Here is a 22,954-nt window from a genome sequence, read left to right as displayed (position 1 = left end):
TAAAGGAGATTGTGTAAAAGATGGGATGCGTTCCTTTTTAAAAATGCTGTAGATGAATTTAGTTATTTCATTTTACTTAATGGAAAAAAAAAAAAAACAACCAAACTATCAGGGTTGGCACCAAAGCCCAACGCATTTCAATGACCAAAAAGCCACCCAAAGTTGTTCGTGATCCTCCCCAGACTTTAACCAGCCATGAAACACAGTGCGAGGGCTCCCACGCAAGATACAGATACACCGTAAGGCACAGAGTGAGGCAGCCCTTCCGCCTGCTGGTGCACACACACTGCCTGCAGCCGGCTGTGCACCTTGTATCCGGGCACAGAAATCCCTCCTGTGCACATGGCTGAGCACACAGAGGTGTGTGCAACCCGCTGGGCAGCGCATGGAAGATGTTTCCAAGCGGCGATCACCCAGGGTGCAACCAGCTCTGACACCAGCTGTGCTGAGCAGAGGTTTACGGCTGGCTTTGCAGCAGAGCAAAGTGCAGAAGGCGAACGCAGCCCCGGTATTTCATATTTTTAAGAGGAAAAGAAAAAAAAAAAAAGAGAGAGAAAAAAAGGCTACAGACAACCGAAAGCTCCCGTGAAAAGCAACGGGCTGAAACAAAAGCGGCGTGAATTATTAATAAGAGGGGAAAGAAAAACAGAAGCTTTGTTCTAAAGTGGAGCCATAAGATGTGAAATTTCAAAATCAGATGGCTCGGTCTGTGATTTCTTTCATTTAAATGAATTGATCTGTTGCTAAACTGCTGCTCCCGTGCCAAGAAACTTTAACTCTTTCGGCTCAGAGCTCCCCACGCTGTGCTGTTCTCTCTCCCGACGATGAACTCGGAAAGCAGAAATTAAAAACCAAAAAGGGGGGAAAATAAAAAGCGAGAGCATAGAAAATGAGGGGGATTAGACCCGCAAGCGCAGACAGAACACAAAAGAGCCACGGGATGGAGCGTCTCAGTGCTTCGTTAGAACTTCTACTGTATAAACAGCGGGATTCTTGTTCTTACAGTGCTGCTAAAACTTGGAAAGGAGACAGAAAGGCCTTCAACCTTCACGATCCCACATACAGCACTGCGGGGCGAGCTCAGCAGAAACACAGTGCCTGCCCTGAGTCGTGGTGAACATTCACTTACCGGGCCTTAAACATTTCCAAAATACCCTTCTGTCCTACATGTGTTCGCCTATGGGAGAAAGAACAAAAAAGCAGACTGAGAAGCTCCCCAGAGCAGCCCGAAAGGCTTTGGTAATATTAGGGAGAGTTCCCAGCGCTTTCCCATTTTGCTCTGGGTTTGTTGTGCCCGCTGAAAAATAAATATTCAAAAAGTACCAAAAAAAAAAATGAAAATAATTGAAAACAGACACGTAATGAAGGATAATTCCAGGGAAAAAAATACTTATGTGCAGAACAGCGAGAAAAAAGGTATTTCTATAAGGCATCTCCCACTTTCCAGGTCTGCTGCAGTTCCCCTGAACTGCTGCTGCTCGCTGCAATCTGCTGCCTGCTTAACCACGGAATGACAGGCAACATCTGTTTGTATGGAAGCCAAGATCAAGCCTTCACTATTTCTTTGGCTCCGTTTCTTTCCTTTTTTTTGTTCCCCTCCCCCCCATGCTCTACCAAAAAAAAAAATAAAAAGAAGAAGTAAAAGAAAAAGTAAAAGCGCACAGCAAGATTTTGAAAGCAACTCAAGTGAGGCAGCAACTATTTTCCCTTGGGTTATTTCAAGGTACAGCACTTGGAGGATAACTCTTCCCTCTCTCCACCCTCCCCTGCTCTCCCCACCCCACATCCTTTCCCTTGCCCCGTGCTCTTCATACAGTATCACACACACACACAAATCCAACGTACCTTCATCGCTATAAGGCCACTCCCTCCTATGGGGAGGGGGTTCTTCTGTAGGCAACTACAAAAATGGTACGGGGAGGGGAATGAAGGGACAGCCGTGCCACAATCCTCTCACCTTCTCTCATTTGTTTCCCTCCTTCCTCCATTTTACGGGCTATAAAATGCACGGCGCATATTTTCAAAAGCAAAGAATGTGTTTCGAAGTAAATAAACGCACCTCCCCCCCAAAAAAATAAAATAAAATGAAATAAAATAGAATAAAATAAAATAAAATAAGATAAAATGAAATGAAATGAAATGAAATGAAATAAAATAAAATAAAATAAAATAAAATAAAAATATCAGCTCGGATCCAAATACAATTCAAATGACTAACCATGTCAGCCCACTGCCAACTCTGTGGCAAATCGGGAGAAAGCGCAATAATTCCACATGCTGAGATGTGAGCAACTGGAAAGAAACCAACTCTGGAGAAGTCACAATGCAAAGTATTACGGTGCTCCCACCCCCCCTTCACCCCCCCAGCCCCACTGCCACCCCTCCATGGGTCTCCCACCCCCCCCCCCCCCGCCCTTCCCCTCCCCCCATCCTGGGAAATCTAATTAATTAATTAATTGATAAGCCACTCATTTGACAAAAAGGGCAGGGAGAAGGAAAAAAATACACATGTAAAACAACACAAAACAAGAGAAACAAGCAGAGCTATTTAAAAACTTAGGGAATGTTTTATCCACCGGTGATTTGGGACAACGCGTGCATGCACACATATCCCATACAAAAAAGAAAAAAATATATATATACACACATATATATATAAAAAATCAGACAAGTTGCTAAGGAGACTTGTGTAAACTCGGAATACAGGCACAGTTCTGGCCTTTCCCCCTGTATTCCATCTCGTATTCCGATCACGCACCACTGCGGCACGATTGCACCAATGCACTGCATTAATCTTGGCCTTAAACGGGCTGACTGGCAAAGCAAACTGTGTGTATATATCATCTTTCAAACTTAACAAGTTAAAGGGAGAGAGGGTGGTGGTGGGTGGGGAGGGCTGGGGGGGGCGGGAACCTTCATTCTGAATATAAAATATAGGAGCTGAGCTTAGTAAGGGAATTTTAAAGAGGAAGCGCTGTGCGGATGCATGAAGACAGCCACGCTCCCTCCCTGCCCGCTCTTTCCCACCTCTCCCCTCCCAGCCCCATCCATGGCACATGTCTGACACCCCCCAGCCATGACAATCCCCCCCACCTCATTCTCCCACCACAGTGGGGTCAGTCATACATATTAAACAACTTTTATTTACTTCTTTTTTTTCCTCCCCCTCTTCCCCTCCCCTTTGTGTGTGCCCCTAAACCATTTTTTCACCTTCTACTTTTAGGAAGAGGGATATTAAATCAAGCCTGAAGCACTTGTGGAAGGTGACTGCTGCTGCACAGCACAATTCATTCCTCAGTGACTGACAAGGCATCATTTGGCCAGGACAAAATCACATCTGTGTTGGTTTTCTTCCCTCTTCTTTGTTATTTGGGTGCAGGAAATCCATCACTCTCCTTAAACCCTCCTTCCAATTCTCCATCTCCAACCCTCTCCCACTGACAGCCAGCCAGCGCCCGCCTTTCACTGCTTTGTGCACCACATTTCACGAGATGAGCGCTTCCCGTGGGGAATCCAAATCTACAGTCTGCAAATTCAGCAGTGCAACACACCAGAAAAGCCAATGCTGCGGGCGGTGCCCTGGAGCAAACCCCAGCACACTGCCCTGCTTTCAGGTCCAGCTGAAGGCTTTGCATGCTCCAGAATGGGAACCTAACGAGCATCACTTCCCTTTAGAGCTGCAAAAACACGAGAGGTGAGTCCATTAGCCCAGCTCCAGAAGGACTGCCATGCAGCACATGGGGTGAGATGCTCACTCCCTGCCCCAGTGCTTGCTGTTCACACGAGGGACCTGAGCCCTGTGCTGTGCAGGGCTGAGGGTGCTGAGCAGCCGCACATCCCGCTGGCTTTGTCTCGGCTGCGATACACGATGCAGACGGATGGCTGTGACTAATGCTCTTGACAAGGCATAAAGGAGGGACAATATGGAAATGCGAAAGAAAAAGTATAGTTGGACTCCGAGCACCGTGTGGAGAAAAGAGAGGCCGGCCATCGAGAACAACTCTACTGGCATCTTCCACTTAATCTAATGACAGTCTCACTCATAAGAGCATTATCACGGCGCCCGGTGGGGCCAGCTCGAGCAGCATGCTTTCCTTTCAGCTCCAAATGACAGTGTGAGGGCATTACCAATAAAGGAGAAAATTATAAAGTTCTGATCGCTAAATGCCGGCTCCAAAGCAAGCCAGTCTGTGGCACTGCACAGAAGACAAAGAGCAAAAGGCGTGTTTTAAAAATGCCTTTGGTGGGTTAGCGGTCAGGAGGTGATGGAACCACCAAAACCTCAGTCCCTGGGATTCAGAGGTGTCCAGCATTGCTCCCACACATCAATTCTCGTTCTGCACGCTTAGATCTGCAGGAAAGCAAAATACTGGGCTCACCTGACTGCTTCTTTTGGTTTGAGAAGAACTACCTGAAACAAAAACACCACATGAATGAGTAAAGCTATCCACTTAAAAGAAGGATCTGCCTTTTTTTTAATGCCCTAACAAGTAAGGGGAAAGTAGGAATAGTCATAAAAATATTCTCTCTGATCTAACCTTGTGTTTTCCACTGAGACCAAACCACACAACTGAACGCTTCTCAGCCCCTGTGTACAGATGCTCCAAGGCCTGGATGCAGAGCTGCCTGCAGGACACCAAGGTCAGGTCCACACATTCACAAATGGCTGAAATGGACTTTAAGAAGTTGTTGGATCTTCACTATGCATCCAGCCCTGCTGAGGCTGAGCTGGTCCCTCATCTCAGACAGAGATAACTGAGATAAGAGCCCTGCCTGGAAGGGAAAGGCTCAGCACTAAGCAGAGCTACACCCACACCAGCTCTGTCCAAATCTGTGCAGACCACAGAGAAGACAACCAGGCATGCATGGCCCAGACACAACTTGAGCATTTTTCCAAGGAAAACAGAACCCAGAGGTCTCAGACCGCTGTGCAACGATTAAATAAATCTTTAGTCCCATAGGGCAGGGTGCAGCCAGGTGCTGTTACAGACAGAACACTGCAAAGAAGTACGGCAAGGTGGAAGACACAAAAACATGCTGAAACCACTGCAGATGCAGTAGCAGGTATTTCACATCCTTTCCCAGCTCTGGGCCCTTTGGTTTTTAGAGGAATTTCTAGCACTGAGGTTGACTAAGTGAGGCCACATTTGTGTTTTGGTTGCAATTTGAAAGCCACTATTTTTATCCACAAGTCCCCCAAAGCATCTGTTTCTCTCCAGCTATTTAAGACTTCCTTTTGTAAGACCTAGTTAGAGGTATATCATTATTTTTAAACGTTCCTCTTTACAGCAGCACTTCCATTCTACCATCATTACGTGTGTCATTAGCTGTGTGTTTGAACTCGGTAATTTGAAGATGAGGGGATAAAATCCTTGCAGGGGGTCTCAGAGGTTACCTCTCCTCAAGCAAATATTTTGGGATAATACCCACTATTTGGTACAAACTGGTGCATTTCCACAGTGCAGTCTTTTTAAAGATCACTCTTTAAAGCCACCCAGAGATAGAAACCGTTTGGAAGCATCCAGAGAACAGGCAAAATCCTCAATAGAGAAGGAAAACACCCCCCTTGCTCCTAGCCTGTAGACAAGTCACAGCCATCTGGAAAAATCTGTGCTGATATGGTTCATCTCTCACTGAAAACACTGCGTTCACAGTAAGTTCTGTTCCTCCTGAAGAGTAAAAGATGGATATATATCAAATCGTTCCACAGATGGACAGTCGGACAGAGGATAGTTTGTCTTGGAGTTAAAGGAGACACAAATACAGCAGATCCAAAAGAGAAATAATTTTGGACCACTTTGTGTTGCCCCCATCACCTATGTCTCCAAGTGACAGACAAACGAGAAAGACCTTCTCCAATCTCATGCAGGCAAAACACACCCTCACATCACTTGAAGGTGAAGTACAGCACTGCCTTTCCAGAGACCACGAGCCCCTGGCAGTGGGATTTTACCACAGCATAGGGGAAGCAACAAGAGACCCAGAGTCCCAACTTGTGGGTCTAATCTGAGAGACAGAAGCACGCAGGTGTAAAACCTCACACAGCTCACAGGGGAAAAACAAAACAGTGTCAGATGCAAGGGACCTTTTCTACTACCCAACCTCTACTATGCAAACCCAGATCACAGCTGCTTATCCAAAAAGCAGCTGCTGTGATGCTCCAACTCCAGCGTCCCAGGCTGTATGACATATCCAAGGATGTGCAATTTTGTTTTCATTATCCAGGCGCAACAGAAAACATCTTGAAAGAACGTGGATGAGCATCAATCTATGGCCAGCCCTTTGGAAAGCCATCAGCACTCAGCAGACAACTAGCTAACAGCAGGAGGCATGCAGATTGCTGAGTTCACAGCGGGCACGTGCAGCTCATCCAGGCTGCCCAGCCCTACCTGGAGCTGCCACTGCCTGCCACGTGCCCCCAGGGAGAACGTTTGCACACACCTACACATTCCTTATGCATTATTCCATGGGAGGTTCGCTCCTTTGGCCACAGATTTGCTGAGCTCCAAGCAATGCAGTCCTCCAGGAGAGAATGCAAAGAAATAGCTTGACCGGCAGCTCATTGGATTTGGAAGTCGGATATAAACCATGTGAGACATGTTTCATTAAACGCTGATGTTTATAAGACCTCAACATTACATTACAGCCAAAAACTGGACAACTGTTTGTACACATTATTCCGGACACACAAAGCTGTGGAAGACTCCAGTCTTCCTTCCCTCTTGGCACAAAGATGGGAGGTTTCCATAGCAGGTACCAGGGAGTCAAACCTTCATCCCATTCAGGGCCATTCTTCACAAAGTCATTCTCCAAAGAGTTAGATCTCAGTAATCTGATCTCCTGCTTTTAACACATACCAAAGCACAGCCATGTGGGCATGCAGAATTGTCTTTTCTTGGTCCTGCCTTCAGAGTTATTCACAGACATTCATTTCCTGCACTTCCACCTGAATCCAGAGGATCCAACTGAACCCTACCTTCATTTCCCAGTATTGTTAACCTCAACCATCCCGAAGCAGGCTGCTCTTACTGTCATCATGCTGACTAACTAGCATTAATCACTGGGCTCTAGAAGTTTGTCTAAGCTTCTGTGCCTTTATTTTCATATTTTAAACTGTTGGCCCCTTATAGCTGCAGGCGTTAGAACACCATTTTAACTTGAAAGTTAAGATGTTTAGAAAATAACCTGAGTCACGCATCAGGAGCTTTCAGAACTGCAAATTCACTATTAAACTCGTGAGAGCAGAGAGCAGTGTTTTACAAGCAGGGAGTGGAGGCACAGCGAGAAGGAATGGTTTTCAGAAGTTGTCACAGAGGAAGTGCACAACAGTGTCTGGAATTTATCTCACGTCTATTGGTTCCAGTCCAAAATGCTTAAACCACAAGATCATCCTTTGGGCCCAGAACACCAAAAAAAAAATCTTTAACTCTCACACTGAGCCTATTTCTGCCTCGGCTGTGCCAGGACAGTTGGTTGGGAGCTGAAAACGGTCCAAGAGATTTTTCCAGATGCAGTATCTTAATGTTCATAGGGTCCCCCCTGCGCTCCTTCCCTCTGCCACCACAGAGGGGCAACAACGAAGCCATCAGAACTCCTACTCATATTCTTTATAAAAGCTCAAGATAACTTGAAAAAGGATTATTTAACTGCAAACCTGCAAGTTCTTGGAGAAGATTGCAGAGAGAAAGAAAGGAGGGCTTCTGCTGTCCAAAACATTGCTTTTTAGTAGGTAGTGCTGCAACTCTATTTCATTCCAACACAGAAGCAGGCAGAAAATGAAGTGAAACGTGTTGATCATCATAGCAAGAGTGATGGCTGGGGAGGGAAGGAAGGAAGGAAGGAAGGAAGGAGGGGTAAAAAATGTGTCTGCATGCTTGATAGCAAAGCAAGGAGGGTTGGAGCAAAGCAGATGTGTATCTGCAAGTTGCCAGTCCTATTTAGGAAAGAAGGAAAAGAACCCCCATGGCCACTTGTCCACATCCTCCGTGGCGTGAGCCCAGAGAGAGGACAGGTGAAACCAAGGAGATCACAGCCTAGCTCACATCATTATTGCCACTTACTTGGGAAAGTTAAGTTGCATCTTTCACTTTCAGAGGACTCAAAGAGAAACTGTTTCAGCGCTTCGGCTTTTTGGCCACACATCCCCTTAGAACAGAGCACAGCAAACATTTTATCTCATCTCCATTTTGTAAATCTAGGTCACCACAACCCATGGCTGTGCTGCTGGTGATACATCCACGACTTGCCACACCGCCCAGCTCTGGTTTGAAATCAGCACCAACTCTAGCAATACTGAAAGCTGGTAGCCCATAATTAGTAAATGGAGGGGGCACAGCTGTCTGTGCTTCCTATAGCCTGGGCCCTGCTGAGGCACTGAAAGAGGGGCTCACCCATCTCCAGTGATGGGTCGCTAAAGGAGAAATGCCTCTGGTCCACAAGCAAAAACAAAGAAAATTCACCTTGTCGGCTGCTGGACACAACCAAGAGGAGAACACATCGTTTGTGAGCACCATGGATTCCAGAGGGCGTACAGAACTTGCCTTGGGTGAGAGGAAACAGGGATGGAGCAGACAAAGTGCTGCACGTGTTGCTGTCAAACCTTCCAGAGATAAAGTGATGCCTCTCTGAGTCACATATCTAAAACCAGAGCAACTGCAGTTGAAATTGTAGTCCAAAAGTAGCCCTCTCAGTTCAAGTAATGCCATATCATCCTATTCCTTGCTTTTGTGCAATCACTCCTTAAAAAACCCTGAGGATGTACATGTAGAAGATGGTTGGTTTGTCACAGCAATGTTTATTGTTGCAGACCAGAGAGAGAAGTGCTTCAGACCTGCTTTAGATTAGAAGAGACAGGAGAAATACAAAGAGCATCTGACACCAAAATAAAACTATTTTGGTCACTGCCATCTCCCTTATTCTAAATGAAGCAATTGTGGGCTACGTTTGCTTTGCATTCATAATTAGCAGACAGAACAGATGGCAAAGGCGTCACTTAAAGCCACACGTCCGACAAAATAACCCAGGCTGCCAGTGCCATTTTTTCTAGGAACAAGGAATACTTTCCCCTCTTCTTCCCATTGAAACGTATCCCAAAGAAATGAGGCCAGAAAACGTTTGCATCAAGTAGGGGATTCACCGCAGAAAGGAACCCATTGTGTTTTGGAGTGTGTTGATTACTGGCTGAGCGTGGAAGAAAAGGGCAATAGCAAATGGATTGCTAAGAGTACAAAAAATAGGAATGGAAACTAGCAGTACATTGCCAGCAATGCAACGAGGGGCTCAAATAAACATATATTCACTCCTCCCTTCAGTCTTGTGGTTCAGGCATAGACTGGAACTCAGGACATCTGTGCCTCATTTAAAAGACAGCTGAATGGGAGAATCTCTATCAGTGAAGGCATCTGTTGTCCCACGCCCATACCTGATCTCTTCTGTATTAAATGCTGTTACACTCTCAATACCTATCTCAGCTTAAGGGTACTGGAAAACTCACTGACAAACAGGAGAAGCAGGGCTTAATGCATTACCCGTTGCGTAGCACAGCTCCTAACCTCAGCCAGGAGAGCTTCTTTCACTAGAAAGCTGGAGCAAGGCCAAGCAACGTGAAATGCATGTGTGGCACTCCCATCCTATTTCCTCTGCCACAAGCACAGACAAGGACTCACATATTCCAAAACTACACACTACTTGCTGAAAGCATTTAAACGCTGGTTTTTGGTCCACTGGACAGTGCAGTGCTGTGCTCGGCTTGTGGCACCCAGAACATCGGTGTGTGAACCTCTCAGAGGAGCAGCATCTCTGGGGAATCTCTCCTGACAGCTCATCTGGTGTGACAAAGACCCTTTGTTAAGCTCTTAACCTCCTACAAAGCTCCAGCAATGTAATCACGGTGAGTATCCTTGGTTGTTGGAAAGAAAAAGAGAGACTGATACAATTTCATTCCTTTTAGAGTCTCCTGAGGTCCTCCAGCAGTGCTACTGATGGACTACAAGAGGATTGTGACACGCCATTCCCTAAGCACTATGGATAAGCTGTTCCCAGCATGCATAAGTGAGCAGCATCAGAACACAGACTGATGGGCAATATAATAATAATCCTGAGCTTTGACTCTCATATTGCAGATGTGCTTGTAACTGTGAGTCTATCACAGCCACAGCCCTCCTTGCACAGACACTGCAAATAATTGTCTCAACAGCCACTGCAGAACTCTCCTCTCTCTGACGCTGTAAATGTGCCAATAATAATAATGAGCCTCAGTAGTACTACAGCCTGCTCAGCTGATGCCCTGCAAAAAACAATGCCTAGAGAAAAAATCTTCAGGAAAGCTCAGGTCTCTTGAGTTGGGGAAAAAAGTACTGAAAATGAGGGTAGACTTTAGGGAAAAAGCAGGCATTTTTTTTTAGGAAAGAGCACAGGCCTAGAGAAAGAGGAGATATCTCCACAAAAGAGCTAAGCCCATAAGAAAGTGTGGAGACCAAGGACAGAAGTCAGCAGGATTCAAATCACAGAAACAGAGAGCCTGGACAACACCACTAAGATCCCCAAGTCCAACCCCAACCCATCCCCGCCATGCCCACAGACCACATCCCTCAGTGCCACCCCTCCATGTTCCTTGAACATCTCCACGGATGGTGACCCCATCACTTCCCTGGGAAGCCAATGCATCACCACTGCATTTCTGAGAATAAGTTGTTCCTCATATCCAACCTGAAGGCTGCTGTCACCACTCCTCTCTGTGGCCAACCACCCTTCCGAAAAAGGCAACCCTCCCATGGGACACCCAGCCTGACCAAGCCCCCCTATTTCCCAGGCAGCTCCATTTAGGAACCACACAGCCTCTTCTTCCTTCACCTTCTGGCTCTGCCACTTATGTCCCTTCCTTCCCTTCACCCTAAAAATAACACATTGTTCACACAATCCACCAGCAGAGCGATCCCATGAAGTCAAGGGTAGGCTATGAGACTTCTGAAAAATCACTACACTTCTAATTTAAGCGAAACAAATTCAGCAGATTAACAGGTGTCAAAATATTCATCCACAGGGCTCAATGAAAGCAAAAAGCATTTGGACCCAGAATCCAACAGCAGCAGAACAATATACTTATCATATAAGATGCACAGTTCACAAGCTATATTATCATCCTATCTACAGCCGTACTTGTTATCCACTATGCTACATGGTGGGCAGATATGCATTCGATATTTCACCTCTGATAACTTCAAGACATCAATTAGATGTGTTACATCTCTTAGAATATGTGTAAGCAGAGAAGCACAGAATCTCAGAGCAAAAGGGAGAATTTCAAATCTCCACAGGCAAAGCCCTTTACAAACCACAGAATCACTCAGGTTGGAAAAGACCTTAAAGATCATCGAGTCCAACCATGACCTAAAAAAATGGGTCAAGTCATCTTTATGTCCATCTAGTTCTTAAGCATCTGTTGCTGTATGGTGTCCTGCCATTTCTCCATGGTGGGAACATTACCTGGTATGCCTAACACAGAGTTATTTTTTGCCCATTGGCAAGATTCTCAGAAGGGCCATAAAGTGTGCAACCACCTCATTCCTACTGTCCAATCGTAGCTTCAGGAGAGTGAAATCACCAATCTCACCACCAATATCTCTCTTACCAATGCTCAATGCCATTTGCTTTATTTTCCTTCGTTTATTCTATTAAACCTATTGATATCCGAGGCCCTGTATTAATGCTACGTATTTATGGCAGTTGGAATAATTTCTGCAGCACTACTTCAGTTTCCCCTGTGGCCCAGGTCAGGTAGGTTGGCTGTTTCCCAGGTGTGATTTTTGCACAACTTTCTTCTCAGTGAGGCTGAGATACCTTCTGAAGGCCTCAGCATTTCTCATAGCCTCTTGAAACTCAAGCTATTTCATTGATTTTTGCATTTCTGAGCACATCAGAAAGCTTCAGGAATGTGCATTACCAATAACTTGACAACAAGACCATGATATTGCTTGGGGCTTGAATATAGATAAAGAAGTGCCCTGGACCCAGCATTAAGACATACTTTCTGGTATCAACTTTAGGGTTCCTTTGGCCTTCTGTCCTCTGATTGCAGTGAATTATTGCCCTAATTTCTCAGGAGGGCAAAACTCAAATCCATTTAGATGTACCCATGCAGAAATATATAAAATAATAATTAGTAGGTTACTTAGATAAAGGTTTTCCATCTTAGGGCAAAGGCAAGTATTAGTTAATTAATCATCAGGTTGGCATTAACTTATCTTTTGGCACCTACAATAAAATGCAAATCTAAAATGAGCAGTAGGGGGGAACAAAGAAATAGGAAGCCAACAATAGTTTTGGAAATGGATGACAAAATCCAAACGTTCTGCCTCAGTGCTGCTAAATTAAGCACAGTTTTATCAGTGCAAAGAGTAAAAAAAAAGAGAGATTTTCCTCTGAACCTTAAGTCACATGTCTTATTTGCACAGGGTAAGACAGCAACAGTAAAGGCAAGCAAATTTACTCACCCTGAGATTGAATGTAAACAAAAAAGGATCTGCTCAGGTCTTGATTTCCCCACATGCAGTCCTACAGAACAGAAGACAAAAGGAGAACATCAGTTTGCTGCATTTAGCAGTCAAAGAAGTGATCCTCACACACCTTCCCTTCCAGACAGCCACTCTTGCCTTGCTCTGCCTTCACTCTTCCTCCCCTGGAGGGCACAGCACAGGGGATTATGGCCAACCTGCCCTTTTTATCTCCTGCTAAGTGGAAAGGGCTCTAACAAGATCCCGGCCTTAGCTGAATATTGTTCTGGGAATTATTTTGGTGCAAAAAGGATGAGAAAATATTTTTTCTCACCTACCATCAGAGGCTCTCAGCTGTTGAACAAAGATGAAAGAACTTCACATGGAATCGACTTTTCTCCAATTGATTTTGTTTAGCTTCCTCTGCAGCAAAACTCACTTTTTCAGAGAGGCCCATTCCAGAAACACAGGCACAATGTTCAGTGTATGCACCGTTTGAGTATTATGGGGTGCACAGTTCTCCCACAGCTGCCCTACCACTGACTCGTTCTTAGTAACATCCCTTACTCAACCTATGTATCTCACCACGTGCTTCTCAGATAAACCTGATGGCATCATCCCCTCAGAAGAAAAATGGTGAGAACAGTCAGTGCTTTGTAAAATACTGCTAAAAAGATAACTGTTCCATCTGGCCGTCTCATCCCAAATCCAGATGAGAACCAGCAAGGGAAATGATGATACACATTTCATTCGGAACTACAAATAATAAACATTCCATTCAGCTTCAAGTCAAAGGTTTCGCAACCACCTGTTGGTGTTTATTTGATCAAAGTAACTGTACTCCTTCCTGCCCAGGCACCAGCAAATCTCTGCCTGCTAAAACAGAGCCAGCAGGATGGATGTGCTCTTTGCTCCTCCCGAAAGCCATTTTATTAGCAAATGAACTGTGAATATGGGACAGGTAGAGAGACAGCCTTAAGGCATCCTTTCTCCTGCCTTTCATTTGAGAGATCTTAAACTGCAGTGAACCCCCCCGAGAGTCCCATCAGCATCCACAACTTTCTGGAGCCCAAAAGCCCGGTGTTGCCAGTGAGCACGAAGGCATCTGATGCAGAGCAGCTCCCTTACCAGAGGAAACAATGGTATTCTGCAAGCCAGCTTCAATAAGCAAAAGATAATATATTATTCTCAGAATAAAGTATTCCGATCAGCAGGGCTAGTTAGGCATAAGCACAGAACCCAGTGCTTCTCAGAGCCCCAACAACCCATCCACATGAAAATCTGGTACTTTGGTAGATCCACATATCACTCTTAATCAACCTTTTTCTTCTGCTTCCCTTTCGATCATAGAATGCCCTGGGTTGGAAAGGACCACAGTGATCATCCAGTTTCAACCCCCTGCTGTGTGCAGGTCACCAACCAGCAGACCAGGCTGCCTAGAGCCACATCCAGCCTGGCCTTGAATGCCTGCACGGATAGGGCATCCACAGCCTCCTTTTGATACCAGCACGATCTCAAATCCAGCAATTAGGTGTGTTGTGATCTAGTGCACGATTCCCTCCCAAAACTTGTCTTCGGCTGCACAATCAGCTCAGAGGCTGTGCTGCTTTACCCCAAATTCTCCAGCCACAGCAACTCACAAACCCACAGTAAGGAGAAGGATGCAGAAAGAAAGAGAGCATGAGGCTTTAGGTGTTTGGTTGTTTTTTTGGTTATTTTTCCACTGAATCTTGCATTCATTAATTTCATTTCAAGAATGAAGTCAGATTTATTTTTTTTTATGTGGCTGGTTATTTGACGAGTGAAGCATTAGATTTGTGAGTTGTTCTGCAAGCCAAAACATGCTCCCTCTCATTCATAACACTGAGCTGCTCTGCGTTAAACAGCCGATTATCATGAATGAAGTGGGTGTAACTTCCTTGAAATCCTCCAAAGACCTGTCAAAGCAGAGCTACTGCAGCTCAGTTTTCCCCTTGAAGCGCACAGATCATTGGTTTAATTGTTCCACGCTGATCTTGAAACGCGCTTTCTTGGTTCAAAGCATTAGGCAGTATCACTTTTTGAAGAGGAAAGGGGAAGGGTGGAGAACGGTGCCTCGGGATAAGAGAGAAAAGTGGGTCTATGTCTCAACCATCAAATTTAGGTTTTCATTTGGAATCTAAATTGAGCTTCATCCATTTAAAAGTGTGTCAGACAAAACCTTACGAATCAAAGCGCTGGCCTGCTTTGCATGGATAATCAAGAGCCTCTGGCTCTTTTTGTAAGAGGAAATGTTTAACCCTGCAGAGAAGAGGACTGATCTGACGGTTCAGAGTGGCCAGCCACTTAGAAATTGAATTTGAATCAAGGTCTGCCATTCTCCACCCCATGTCCAACCTTTTGGTGCTGGCCCAATGTTATCTTGTTACAAAGGAACATGCTGATATTTGCAAACTTGACAGGCCTGTGTGCCTGCAGACAGAAAGGTCGCACATATACAAAGAAATAAATGTTATCACCTTCCTCTACTAACCTGTTTAACATAAAGATCTCCCCAAGGATAGCCGTGGTCCTTAAAGTCCCTCAGCATCTTGCCTGCTCATCGTATCACCCTTTAGGACACCAGCAGAGAGCTCTTGGCCAGTAACAGTGATCACACCATTGACTTTGGTGGATTGAATCAATATCTGACCCCTCACCTAACATTTCCAAAGGCTGGCAAGCTACGGATGACCACAGAAAACTCAGTAAAGAAAAACATGAGTACCACACTTGTAAGGGCAGTCTTGGGAAATAAAGGGAAAGTGGCACCAATGAAAAAGTACATTTTTTAGATTTCAGCTCAGATTTTCTGCTAAATTTAATTATCTCACCCACAACAACAACAAATTCTGACAGCAGTTTTACACACAGCTCTTAACAATGATAACACTAACAAAGGATCATAGAGTGGTTTGGGTTGGAAGGGACCTTTAAGATCATGCTATATGCAGGGACGCTTCCCTCTAGACCAGGTTGCTCAAAGTCCCATCCAGCTGGCCTGGAATGGCACCTGGATGGTGCTTCAGGGGGAAAAATAATAATAATAATGTGGAGATAAACAAGAACTGGAGATAATTTTGGACATCTCAGTAAAGTGATTCAAACAGCCCAAGAAACAGCACCTCCATCCCATGCCCTCACTGAAAGGACATCCACCAGGGACCATTCACCTCTACCTGAAGCCCACCCTCCCCCAACCACCCATGGTGGGGCAGGTCCTCTCCCAGGTAAGAACCCAAACCACTTCCATGCTTATCAGCAAAATGCAATCAAATCACATCATCATGTCCCGAGGTTTCTATTCTGCTCCCATTACAGCAAGCGAGAATTTTGACACTGGTTTAAGCAGCAGTGAAAGCTGGCTGATGTACAAGCAGGTCTGACAGGTTGCATTTTTGCTCCCATTACTAGGATGGGCACGAGGGTTCGTTCCCATTTTCTTTAGCTGGCATTCGGTCCTGGATTTAAACTGCATCTGCGGTTGCATTGCTGTGAAATGTATCACTGCTTATGACTCACGTTGCAAAGGACACATTTGTAAACTGACCCACCATTGACAAAAATCCTCTCTTTCTTCATTTGTAGGAGGCGAGATGAGGCATAGGTTCCTTGTCTGATTCATTTCCTGAGGAAATTTTTACTCTCTGCATCTTTTTCAGTCCTCATTCAGTCAGAGAGTAGCGAAGTGATTAATACAAAATCCATGCCTGACACAGACTGGAAGAAAGATGCAAATTCTTTTATAACCAGCGCTTAATTAATCGCTTAGAAAAACAACCCACTGCCAAAAAATGTGTGGGGTTATTTTTTGGCTTTTTTTTTTTTTTTTTTTTTTTTTTTTTCCTCCCCTTGTTGAGAAAGCCTTTGCAGTTGAAAAGCTAATTACAAGCAACGGCACACAGCAAAACGCACGGAGGACAAATCCAGCACCCTTTGAAATCAACCCCTCGGAAGGAAGAATTAGCAACCTGGACAGAGCTGCAGGCAACTCCAGCCCTCCTGCATCTGCTGCTCGATCACACTCACTCACAGCCAGCTCTGGTCCTTCCTCACCACACTGCAGAAATCCTAGGAGAGATGCATATCTAACACCTCAGACAAACACAGACAATGACCCGAAAATTAAAACTGCCAGGAATAAATGATAACACAAAGAGAGCCCTGAGGAAACTGCAGTAAGTTTCTTGACCATTTTTATCTACCTGATTATTCATTATCAAGACAGTACTAACCAAGTCCAGATCGGGATGGGGATGTAAGCAGTCCCTGGGGCTGCAAGGCTGCTCAGAACTTGGCACTCGAGATCAGGCTCATTTCTCCATGTATGAGGGTGGTAAACGTTACCCTGCAGAATTAGGGGAAAAAATGAGTGCGTCCCTTCCCTTCATTTCTTCTCCCTCTCTCCCTCTTTCTCTCCACATTCTTCTCCTCTTGTCTTTCTCCCTGCGAGCACTGAATGATGGGATTTTTGACATCAGAGGAAAGTCATCCCTTCTCCACTCCCCCAGCTTCTCTCTGCTTCCTCCTTATGCACGTCCGTCCTCCTGCATGCTATATCCCAGCTCAAAGAACAGGATCAGCTGATCCGACCACAGCTCCATCTCACTAAGCATCCTAAATCCTGCCCACAGCGACCAGACTGACTGGTTCATTCACCCTGGCAGCCTGCGACCAGCAAGCCTTTAAAGCACATTTTGTAACTGTTACATAGCTGGCACCAACTATAGCAAAGTCATTGTTTGGTCAAGGTAAAGTGACCTCTATTTACTGAGCTCAGCAGCCCACGGGGAATAACTGGATTTGAGATAAGTGAAAATTTGCTGGGAAAGTTTCACTTTGGCCAGGCTGATGCTTACTACAATAAGCTAAATGTTTGGTCAGTTCATGCCCTTTCTCTTGCAGTTTCTTCAGCCCTTTGATTTATTATCTGTGACTAGACAGCAAATGACCCAGTCCAATTTCAGCGAGCCTGCGGTAAGCCAAACACAGAAGAGAGATTTGTTTCACCGAGTGTATTTTCTGATCCCAAATAAATACCCTGTTGATTACCCTAACCTCCCAGGCACCTGCCATAAGTTGTTTATTCGTGTATTAAAGAAGAGCATTAACCCAATCTGGCCATTCCTTCCACGCAGCCTCCCACGTCTCCCTGCCATCACGGCCAGCAGCGGCGCAGCAGCGCACGCTGACTCCAGCTGTGCAGCAGGGCTGGGGAGCCCAGCACCACCCCAGGAACCGCGTCCGCAGTGACTCAGGAGTGACTCAGTCATGGCTCTGCTTCGGCTTCCTCCTTACTCCGGGGGGTGGAGGTAGGAATTTCCTGCTGGCCCCGTCCTTGTAAATCACCACGTCCTGTTGCAGTTGTGCTGCCGGGAGGGTCAGCGAGTGGGAGAGCTGGAGCTGCCCCGTCACCTGCATGGGAGGAGGAAGGATGGGGCACACTGCTTGCCTGGGCGCACGCTGAGATGATGCTCAGGGACAGCACAGCAGGTTCCTGGGTCTCCCAGTCCCACATCCAACCTGTAGCACAGCCCCGACCCCTTTGCAACGTGACTGAAACACCACGCTGTGCATCCAGCAGCACAAGAACCCGATCGCCTTCCCACAAAACCACGAATCACTCGGATACAACCCAGCTAATTTCTCATTGGGATCCTTTCTGAACTGTTCTACGATTTTGTGAAGGCAGCATCATAAATAAGAAGAGCATCCAGTCCTACATACCTGCATGGCATCCCCTGCACCTGTGAATTTGAAGATGAAAAAGAAGGCATTTGGTGGAGGCTCTAGGACAACTCCACCAACTCAACAGCACCCTATGAAAATCTTCCCAGCTGTCCCACAGAAAAGCTGCATTTAATGACAGTTGTGGCTAGAGGGACTTCCCTATTGCAAAAGAACCCAAAAACATGGACGAGTTGTGCCACAGTAACCTGGAGAAAATTCAAAGTACAACTAAGAGAAAATGGGTGATGTGTAATAGGGGAGGAAAACATATTAGCCTTGTGAAGGCCACCTTCCAGAACAGATCCAACCTGTTCACTGATGAAAATCCATCTTTGAAGGAAGAAACTGAAGGAATGGAAGGAGAAGGAGAATGCTGGCAGAGATGCTGAGCAGAACTCCTGGTTGTACTCAAGGGATGGGGAGGAAAGACCACATTTAGCTTGCATCAGATACATGCAGCACATACAAGCTAAGTATGCTATGGGAGCCCTTCCTTCCAACTGCACAAACAGAATTAGACTGATAGAAAGTACTCACCTGATACACAGACATGTTGGATGCAGCTTAATTATTTCACTTAAAGTAATTGTTTAGTCCCACACAAAGAATACAATACAATAATGTTAATAACACCTACCTGTAAGGGACCAATGAAAAACACTTTCTGGGGTCAGACCAGGGCTACAGCAACAGAATCGTAGCTCTTCAAGTATCCTGGTGTAATTATGTGACTTGTCACCAAGCGTGGACACGATGGGATTTTTCAGCCTCTCTATATTTTCAATTGTGTACCTTTACATCAGTTTAATATCATCTTTTCTGGGGTTAACACTGCTTTAGCTATAGCAGGGAAAGATGTAACAGTGTTCATCCAGTGGAGGAACAAAGACACGGGCTTGCAGGGAAATCATGGCTTGAGACTAAGACTACTAAATGCATTTTATATTTCTGAAGGCGGAGTTTGGGTGCAGTCGGGAGGTAATGGAATAAACCGGAATGAATTTTGACACATTCCTTAAAAACTACGGGTTTTGAGAGATCAAATGGTTCCATTCTGAGCTTCCCATCTTATTAGGAAGATGACAGATCTTGGAGCATTCTCTGGAGTATATCATATCTGGACATCAAAGACATTAAGAAAAAAAAATCACAAGGGCTCTTCTGCCTACAGGTAGTATAACCAGATACAGTGACAAGGAAACTGAAACTCAGTAGATTCTGACCAAAAATAAGACGCTCATTTTGAACAGTCAAAGGCAATTAACCCCTGGAAGTGCTCCTGAAGGACGGTGGGTGGTTTTCCATCACTCAGTGTTTTTAAATCAAGGATAGATGTTTTTAATCTGGACAGATGCAGCTCAGACAGGGAAGTCTTATGGCCAGCCCTATGCAGAAGGTCAGAGCAGATTCTGATGAGGATCCTGGCTGCCTCCATAACCTGCCCAGCCGTTCACCTACTGACTCCCCAGCACTGTTCCTGCAGCACATAGCCTTGTTGTTCAGCCAGTCTGTTTCCCCACGGATGACCAGACCTGACCCTGCTGAGATTACAAAAAGCCAAAGGGTTCAGAAGTGAGGAAAACAGGAAATCCAAACAGTGAAAATCTCAGCAATAACGTTTCCTAACAAAGACCTTCAGATCTCCCTCTCAGCCAACAGCTGTCTTCATGACGTCCAAAAAGGACGACGTTCAGCGTGATGAAGACTATCTTTCTGCCATTTATTTTTACCCTGTTTATTTTTCTACACTATGACATTTTCCTCGTCAAAATCCCGGTCATAAATGAGGCTGCTAATCCAGATCTAAGAAAACATACACAAATACATGTACTATATACGCTGCAAATCCATGGGCCCACAGGATGCAGCTCATGCTGCATAAAACCAAACCAATACCTGCGAGCACCTTCAACTCCCCTTTGGGCTACAAAATCAGCTGGAGTGATGCAGAGCCTCTGTATTTGTGGGGAACTGCAAAGAGACATGCTTTACTTAACCTACTGTGCCACAAGGCCTAAGACTGCAAAGCAACTCAAAACCCCATTATCCCATGAGGAAGCAAAAGCAAAAACTGAAGAGTGAGGAAAGTTTAACTTGAAGGAAAATATCGTGCTTATTTGCTTTACTGCTTTTGTATTTTAAACCTTCTCCAAATTTCCTGACCTAGCACTGCATGCATCCAAAGAGCAAGGATGGCTGTGACATCCACTTGAGCTCTGTAGGCTGAACCTGGAGGTGCTGTAAATTGGTGTAGCACCTATGACACTGGGTCATTAGACTTCGCCCTAGGTCTCAGCAGTGAGTGCTAAGGAAGTTGAAGGTGGATGAAGCACTATCTTCTGTTTTAAGGGTTGGAAGTTGCCTTGCACTCAAATTTTAAATTTCATCAACTTTTTAGGTGAAATTTGACTTTTCTCCCCATCAGTACAGGCAGGGCACGTGTGTGCCATTACACTGCCATCTAGTGATGTGAGTTCGCAAGGCAAAAGAGCTGGCAAAAGATGGCTGACCAACAGCAAGTACCAGAGCCCAACCTGTGGAGGAAGGGCCAGAATTAAGTTAAATCATACTAAGAGAATTGCAAAAGGCACAGCCAGTGGTGGCCCTCAAACACGTTCCAGAGAGACAGACATCATGGTGCACAGGATAACAAAATGCATGCAAGCCACGGGGTTGCAAAGAGGCTCATCCATTATCCAGCTGCTACCCATTGCAGGGCACATCCAGAAAAGACAACTACAAGTCTCAAAATCCAGCTTCTCGGCTGTGCTTGCTCTTCCAAGCTCATGTTCTGCCAAGCTTATGTTCAAGCAAAGACTCCACAGAAGTTTTTTCCCAAGAGCAACCGTCTTTCACGCTCCTAAACCTCTTTGGTCATCTTTCTTCCAGCTTTACTAGATGTATTTCTCAGTCTTGACCTTCACTCAGTTGCATCAGGGTATCTGGGCCAAATTTATTCTCTCTGTAATCGATTTCAGCGGTTTCCACCATGGACCATTCTGACAGTCTCTATGCACAGCCATTACTATGGTCAATCAGGATCCAAAAGGGATTTACTAAGCAGCACATCGCGCCGTTTACAGAGATCCTCCTTTAATCCCCCTGCTCAAGGACTGGACAGCAAGGCTAAGATTTGACACATGAACCTGATGTGAACTGACCTTTATGAGTCAAAATCCCAATCCCAACGTTTTACTCATCTTGAGGATATTTGTCCTCAGTGGTATGTGTGTCAGAGGGCGTGAAAGTGAGAGTGTCTTGAGGTTAACAATTGTTCGTGCTCGTAGTGGATGAATCATATGATAACACCACAGCAACATCCTGTATAATTGTTGGGAGCCTCTATTTCTGGCAGCGTGTCCCTAGGCTGTCTCATGGGTAAACGTTATTTGTGCTTTACTGTATAAAACCAAAAGCAAACAAAATTATACAATGGGACGCTCTTCTGCAGGCACTTGCCAAAATCACAAGTGCCTAATTGAGCCTCCTGTTACCCGCTTCAATGATAAATTGTGTGATGAAGTTAATAAGGCTGAGATGGATATCTCTGCTCTTCATCTGATTAGTGTGTGAGCAACTCTCCACATGTGAGTAACAATATTTGTGTTTCCTTAGCCACCACTGAACTCAGTGGGACTATCACATACATAAAGATCTGGGACGTTGCTTGTGAGGCAGTGGGTGCTGAGGGAGCAAGCATTGCACTGCAGGTCAGAAGATTTATGCTTTCCTTCTGGATGGCTGTAAGCAAATCACTCCCCCCTGTTCTCTCTCCCTTTTGTCTATTCAGATCTGCAATCCACAGATTGCTCTTTGAGCAATGGGGCTACACCGAGAGAATACCCAGCTCACTTCACCAACTTAAACACACATACATACCTGTGGAAAGCAAAATGTAACGCAGCAGGCAGTGCCAGAGCATCACAACAAGGCACGGATTTTATGCAAACTCCTTGGGATGCAGTAAAAGCACCAACTGCCTCTCCTGCCCTTGGCACAAAACGCATCCAGTCTGCCTTGGATCCCCAGTTCTGGGGTTCCAAACATGCACTGCCACACCATTACCAGTGTGCCTGCCCATGGCACCAAGGTGCACAGATAACACACTTGGCTCCTCTGGGATGCACACAGGGCTGCTACCATGCCTCCCTCCATTGGGAAATACAGCGGATGCTCTTGCAATACTCACATTTAGGGCAGAGGCCAGTTCTTGTTAGCACTCATAAGGTGATGGCAGGGTTTTGGCCACTACCTTGTGACTCCAGTTCCAAAGCACAACAAAACAACATGCTGGCAAACACAGTTAACATTTCACCCCTTATCACAGAAGCTTCAGGTGAATGCCCTGGGAAAAGTTGGGCAAATGGCACAGCCACTTTTTTTGCATGGAATGGAACCAGGAAAAATCTCTCAGCGATGTAAAACTAAAATGTTCCAAAACTTCAGAACAAACTCCTAAATTCTCATTGAAGTCTTGGTTTTGACACTTCCTAGCTCCACTATTACATCTCCATATCTTCAAGAAAAATCACAGATCTTTTCCAATCCTTCTATACTGAACAAAGACATACCCTAAAAATAGAAAATATTACAAGAAATGATAAATTCTGTTCAAATGTGTGGCTTTTTTTTCTTGTGAAGGAAGAAAGGCAGAGGAAAAATCTTCCTCCAGAGCACTTCAAAGCACGGGTCAGTTTCTCAAAACAGCTCAATTG

The 22,954-nt window shown here is 45.3% G+C and overlaps 1 long non-coding RNA gene across 12 annotated transcripts in view; it reads right to left on the bottom strand.

The window, feature by feature from the left end:
* The window catches only part of LOC125703702 (uncharacterized), a 71,626-nt gene that overhangs the window by 26,264 nt on the left and 22,408 nt on the right, over positions 1-22,954 (bottom strand). For 10 of the 12 annotated variants that reach the window (XR_007380929.1, XR_007380939.1, XR_007380931.1 and 7 more), the window contains one exon: positions 12,492-12,552. This is a non-coding gene — a long non-coding RNA (uncharacterized LOC125703702). Of the gene's footprint in view, positions 1-1,129; positions 1,738-12,491; positions 12,553-16,744; positions 16,858-22,954 lie in introns of those variants that run through there. The other 2 variants (XR_007380940.1, XR_007380937.1) reach the window with 2 other exon arrangements.

The sequence above is a fragment of the Lagopus muta genome, chromosome 22 (assembly GCF_023343835.1).
Source record: "Lagopus muta isolate bLagMut1 chromosome 22, bLagMut1 primary, whole genome shotgun sequence".
Classification (NCBI taxonomy): domain Eukaryota; kingdom Metazoa; phylum Chordata; class Aves; order Galliformes; family Phasianidae; genus Lagopus; species Lagopus muta.
This window is presented reverse-complemented; position numbering and strand designations above follow the sequence as displayed.